This window comes from Montipora capricornis, chromosome 13, assembly GCF_036669925.1.
Source record: "Montipora capricornis isolate CH-2021 chromosome 13, ASM3666992v2, whole genome shotgun sequence".
Taxonomy (NCBI): Eukaryota; Metazoa; Cnidaria; class Anthozoa; order Scleractinia; family Acroporidae; genus Montipora; species Montipora capricornis.
In genome coordinates this window covers 5,851,568-5,857,567 of record NC_090895.1, presented here as the reverse complement: position 1 = coordinate 5,857,567, position 6,000 = coordinate 5,851,568, and positions in this window count along the sequence as shown.

Genomic DNA, 6,000 nt, shown 5'->3' with positions numbered 1-6,000 from the left:
GCGAGAAAGTTGTGCTTTCATTTCGCTGTAATCTAGTTCGTATCAAAGAAACGGTATAACGTAAATGGGAGAATAACGAGATTTATATTTGCAGATCACCTGTCCTCTTACCACTTAAGTCAAACTCTACATCTCTATGCAATAAGCGCATTGAAAATATTGTGCATGATCTTCGCGGAAATTACATTCTGTCTCTCAATAAACCTAAAACAACCAGTTATGATCTTAGTTCTTTTTCTAACGTATCAGCTAAGTTGCGAAATGCGCTATCTGATTTTACCCGTACCACTGAGTTTACTGGTTTTAAAAGAGAATCGAAGGTCGCATTTTTGTACAGTGGCTTTTCTTGTAAATTAACATATCTTTAAATATTGTGTATTTAGTAATGTACCTGTCTACGCTTTGTATTTTAGCTGTAAATGTATTAGCTGTTGTAGGTATTCTGAAATTGGAGATGAAATAAAGTTTATGCAGGTATGTATGTTACCTTTCGCAGGGCGCGTGCGCACACTTTGTAATCTGCGATTCCAGTGCTTACCATATGGCAAGATAAAATGACTTTTCTCTTGAATATATAAGCCATCTAATTCTTACCTTAAATTGACAAGGGCGGTTTGGAGCTGTGAGTAGGCGTGGGATTTGTCACATATGGTTTAGGGGCCGACATATCTCTCCCTCAATGCCGTACCGGGAGGCAAGGTCGGTAGCAGAAAGCAGCGAAGGGCCAACTGCGTCCAAAAGCGATCGCACGGGCCGAAATCCCGGAATGACTCGTTTGATACGACGCTCCAGCGCCGGTGTCTGGAGGTACTGCGTTTTTCTTTCCTGTTCAAACATTCCGTCAGCGCATGCACAAATGTTCTGGCTCTTCGATACCTATCCCAGCCAAAAAAAATGCATACTGTTTTCTTTTTTTTTTTTTTTCTTTTTTTTTAAAGAGCACTTGAAATTTCAGTTGATTTTAAATGCATAAACGTAACGTAAGAACAGTGCGTGTCTGGTCTTGTCTCAGAGGCGAGAGATGGTTTCATGCCGACTGGGACGCCTAAAATGCTCTGTTGTAAACATGGCGGTTCACGAGTGAAGTTGTCTCTGTAGCCTTTCTGTGGACGAATTCCAGCACCTACTGACACAATCTGGGCAAGTTTTGAAAGCTAAAACCTTCAATCGATGCGTTATTTTGCTGGTAGGTCTGGGTGGCCCGACACTTATGAAAAAAAACTATGAAATGAGATTCGGGAGTCTTACCTTGTTATGGAATGACAGAATTACCCAGAATTCTTTTTGGGCATGAGCGAGGCAACTTAAGAAGCACGAGACTGGCCCTCATCGAATCAGAGGAAACGATTTCTAGCCAGTTACTCAGGAGTAGGCCTGGTGTGTGCTGTTAACGTAGAGTCTGGATTTCTGAACAAGTTTTTATCACAGAAAATTCGCGAGAAAGTTGTGCTTTCATTTCGCTGTAATCTAGCTCGTGTCAAAGAAACGGTATAATGTAAATTAGAGAATAACGAAATTTATATTTGCAGATCACCTGTCCTCTTACCACTTAAGTCAAACTCTACATCTCTATGCAATACGCGCATTGAAAATCTTATGCATGATCTTCGCGGAAATTACATTCTGTCTCTCAATAGACCTAAAACAACCAGTTATGATCTTAGTTCTTTTTCTAACGTATCAGCTAAGTTGCGAAATGCGCTACCTGATTTTACGCGTACCACTGAGTTTACTGGTGTACAGCGGCTTTTCTTGTTAATTAACATATCTTTAAATATTGTGTATTTAGTTATGTACCTGTTTACGCTTTGTTTTTTTAGCTGTAAATGTATTAGCTGTTGTAGTTATTCTGAAATTCGAGATGAAATAAAGTTTATGCAGGTATGTATGTTATCTTTCGCAGGGCGCGTGCGCACACTTTGTAATCTGCGACTCCAGTGCTTACCATATGGCAGATAAAACGGGTTTCCCTTGAGTATATGAGCCATCAGATTCTTACGTTAACTCGACAAGGGCGGTTTGGAGCTGTGACTAGGCGTGGGATTTGTCACATATGGTTTAGGGGCCGACATATCTCTCCCTCAATGCCGTACCGGGAGGCAAGGTCGGTAGCAGAAAGCAGCGAAGGGCCAACTGCGTCCAAAAGCGATCGCACGGGCCGAAATCCCGGGATGACTCGTTTGGTACGACGCTCCAGCGCCGGTGTCTGGAGGTACTGCGTTTTTCTCTCTTGTTCAAACATTCCGTAAGCGCATGCGCAAATGTTCTGGCTCTTCGATACCTAGCCCACCACAAAAACACCAGCAATTGACATTTCAGTTGATTTTATATGCATAAGCTTAACGTAAGAACGGATTACGCCAGTAAATACATATGGATGATCTGCAACATTTACAACGAAAATTTAAAGGGCACACGCTGAGCTGTGCCGAATGACTACTTTTTCATACATCCTGGTGCAAAAAAATCCATTATAAAGACGGACCATTGTTTTTTTTTCTTTTCTCCTCACTCTCTCTCTCTCTCTCTCTCTCTCTCTCTCTCTCTCTCTCTCTGTTTTTCCTTTCCTCGTAGTCCAGCTGTGTTGCGATTTTGGGGCTTGGGGCTTGTCAGACTCCAAAAACTCGAGTTTTGAACCTATTCCAGTCAAATGACTGCAATCTTTGATAGGTATGGCGTAGAAGAATAAATGCAGAGATGTTTTGTGCGAAAGTGTTTCTGTGTTTATGTGTTGTAGTTTGGGGAAATGTAATTGGGAAGGGGTGGTGTTGACATCTGAAATTTTCATATTAAAAGGTCCTTAATGTTCTCATTACAATTAATTGAAAACATGAAAAATACTTTTTAAGCTGTTTTTGTAAATCAGTCACCGTTGTAAACAGTTTTTAATGTTTAAAAATTTGTTGGTTTACATCTTTAAAAATTCTTTGAGAAGACAGTGCACAGCTTTTCCGAAAACACTTTTTTCACCGGATTTCCATTCGCGTGACTTGATCTCAAAATGACCCATAAATCCGTGATCTTCACAGGTCTAATCCAGTGCTAACTCACTCTCAAATATCTTGCCGGGTCCAATCCACTGTCTTGGTTCCTTCCCTATGTTATCGGTGATGTTGACACAAGGAATCGACAGGCAGACCTCCTTAATTTTTGTCAGCCAAATTGGAACTACTCCCAGTCAAGATGGATTGTCCGTACCCCAGAATACTAAGGCTCCAGGGCTGTGCGTAAAGTAAACCCTTGTCACCCGTGAAAGCCGTTCAGGCTCTGCTATGTCCATAATTGTATCCGGATTGTAATAGGGTCGTGTTCCTCACTTCTCTGCCACTTTTTGATCTTTTTTTTTAATAAAAACGTTCATATTTAAGACCTGGACACCTCAACTGGAGATAATCCTTGATAAACATGGTTCTTATTCGCAATCCATCTCCAACACAATCTCCAACACAAATAATTTTGACAAATTCCTCTCCATCGTTATTATTGAGGTCTCTACAGGGACGTTTGTTTTGAACGTCTTCGTCTCCAATTCCTTTCCTAGAGTCTTAAGCAATTTCTCATCCATCTCCTCGGGCAATTTATACTCCGTAGCCATGGATTAGGAAAAAACATGTAAACCGAGACAATTAAGGTGGCTCTAACCAGTTTTAACACTTTGGAGAGACACTCTCTATTTTGCCTCCACTACTCAACCGAATACTAGGCGATATCTGGGAGCGTTGGCCAGAAAAGCCCTCCGCGTAGAACGTGTACCCCTGACCAAGGCAGTGGTGCGACCCTTGGGTTTCTAGGGTATTCTAATTGAAAGACACTACTCCAGCTACTTATAGCCGGCGTAGATGGCGGTATTGTAGGCACGCGCAATAACGTTTTTTGGCGGTATGGTGGGCGCGCGGAATAAAGCTTACAATGTAAATGAACGCTATCATCTACCGCCTAACGAAGGTTTTACACACTAATTCAACTTGATAGAGCGGTGTTCAAATGAGTGTCGTAAAACCAAAACCAAAGTAAATACTTTGGCCAATCAAAAAGGACGGAGGCAATCCAGTAAACCAATCAAAACTCGAAGTAATTACAAGTAGCCGCCACAAAGCGCGGGAAAATGTGCACGCGCGAGCTACGCTTGGTTTTGATTTCACTTCTGATTGGTTGAAAAAGTGGCGCGAAAACTTTGAACCCATCAATGAGTGAAGTAATACAAAACTAAAGTAATTATCTAATTACTTTTGACGCTCAACTGAAAACCACTCTAGGACAATAAACGAAACAGGACTTGTGCACGTGGCGAAGGCTGACCGTAGAATGCCTCACTCGCTAAACGATCACCATATACAAACCATGGTTACGTGGTACTTCAAATGCATGCCGCTTAAAACCAGGCCTCTGCTACGTGACGGAAAAATATCAATTAATGCAAATCAGGATTATCACAAATTACATTAGAAAGATTGGCACTACACATTGTAAAACGTAACAGCAATAATATGGTACCACATGAAACACCCATTATTGCTGAACAAGATGCGGTCGCTATTCTGACACACTACGTTACCTTGGCAATGGGAAAGCCCAGCAAAAACAATATGTTTTGGCTTAAATTGCTCATACACGTATCTCAGAAACAAACTCGGTGACCCCTATTTTTTATTGCTGGAAAGCGATCAGAAGGCCAAGATGAAACTTTCTGTGCGTCACTTAACTCAGCTCTCCAGTGTTAGTCAAAACAGAACCATCCGAACCGTCAATTGAGGGGAAGGGGAGAGGATTTCAATAAGTTCCATCCCCCCCCCCCCCCCCAGTTTACAGACCAAACGGTTCTATAAATGTTTTTTTTACAGTGACGTCATCAAATTCTGAAATAAAAGCCGAGAGGTGTGTTGAATTTTAATCTTTGGGAGGCTGAAGATGACCTAGAAATAAACCTCTTTTTCAAGATTCAAGTTCCATAACGTCTTTCGTTTGGAAAATACAGCATTTTGGATTTCTAAATTGTCACCTTGCTTGACACCACGATACAGTTATTTGGTTGGAAAAATGTGTATGCTTATGAATCTTAGCAGTCTGAGCGTTTCAAGTACGTTTGGAGATGTATTCATACACATGTAGTTTATCTCATGAGCAAAACGTAAGCGATTTCATTGCTAAGTGAATTCCAAATGTTCGCGTGGATTTCTGGCCGCATTGGTGCACAACCGTGGTGCACCAACATGGCAGCTACATACAAATCTCTGTAAAATTGCGCGAAACGCATCGACAAACAACTCAGAAACAATGTACCGCACAGACCTGAGAATTTGTGAGATGATTTATAAATATGTCTCCTACAACATTCCAAGTTTTTGCCTTATTTCATGGAACGGTTTCGATTTTATGTTTTTGTTGCGTGACATTGATAATTCAAAAACTAACGGTAAAGGTTCTTAGTCGAAGAAATGCAAGAAGGTTATGATTGTAAATGTAGAATTTTTCGACAACTAGATGCACTGTGTCGTAGTTTATCATAACTTCCGGTTATTGCATCATATCCTTTTCCAATATCTAGCGCGCATGCGCAGTGGCATCTAGGAAAAACACGCGCAAATTGTTAACCCGCCATTTTGATTGTAGTTGTGTTTGTTCGAGCATTAAAGTTCACAAGTTCTGCCATACAAAAAATATGACACACTGCAATCTTTTCTTTATATTAAAAACAATATTTTCGCCACTAGTTAAGATTAACAGCTCTCCTCCTTTGACCGTGACAAAAAAGTAAAACATAGAAGTGTTTTAGAACACGATGTTATGTTCTTGTTTTTTTGGGGGTGAGGCTGTGTGCAGGGTGCTGAAATGTGCAATTGTGATATAAATTTGTTCACCTGATGCTGACCTCTGAACGTGAATCTTACTTAACTTTCAACTGAATTATAAAGAAGTTTAAACTGGCAGTTTAAGATAAGACAAGACAAGAAAAGACTCGCAGTTTCTTCAACTACATAGAATTGGTTTCCAAGAAAGCAG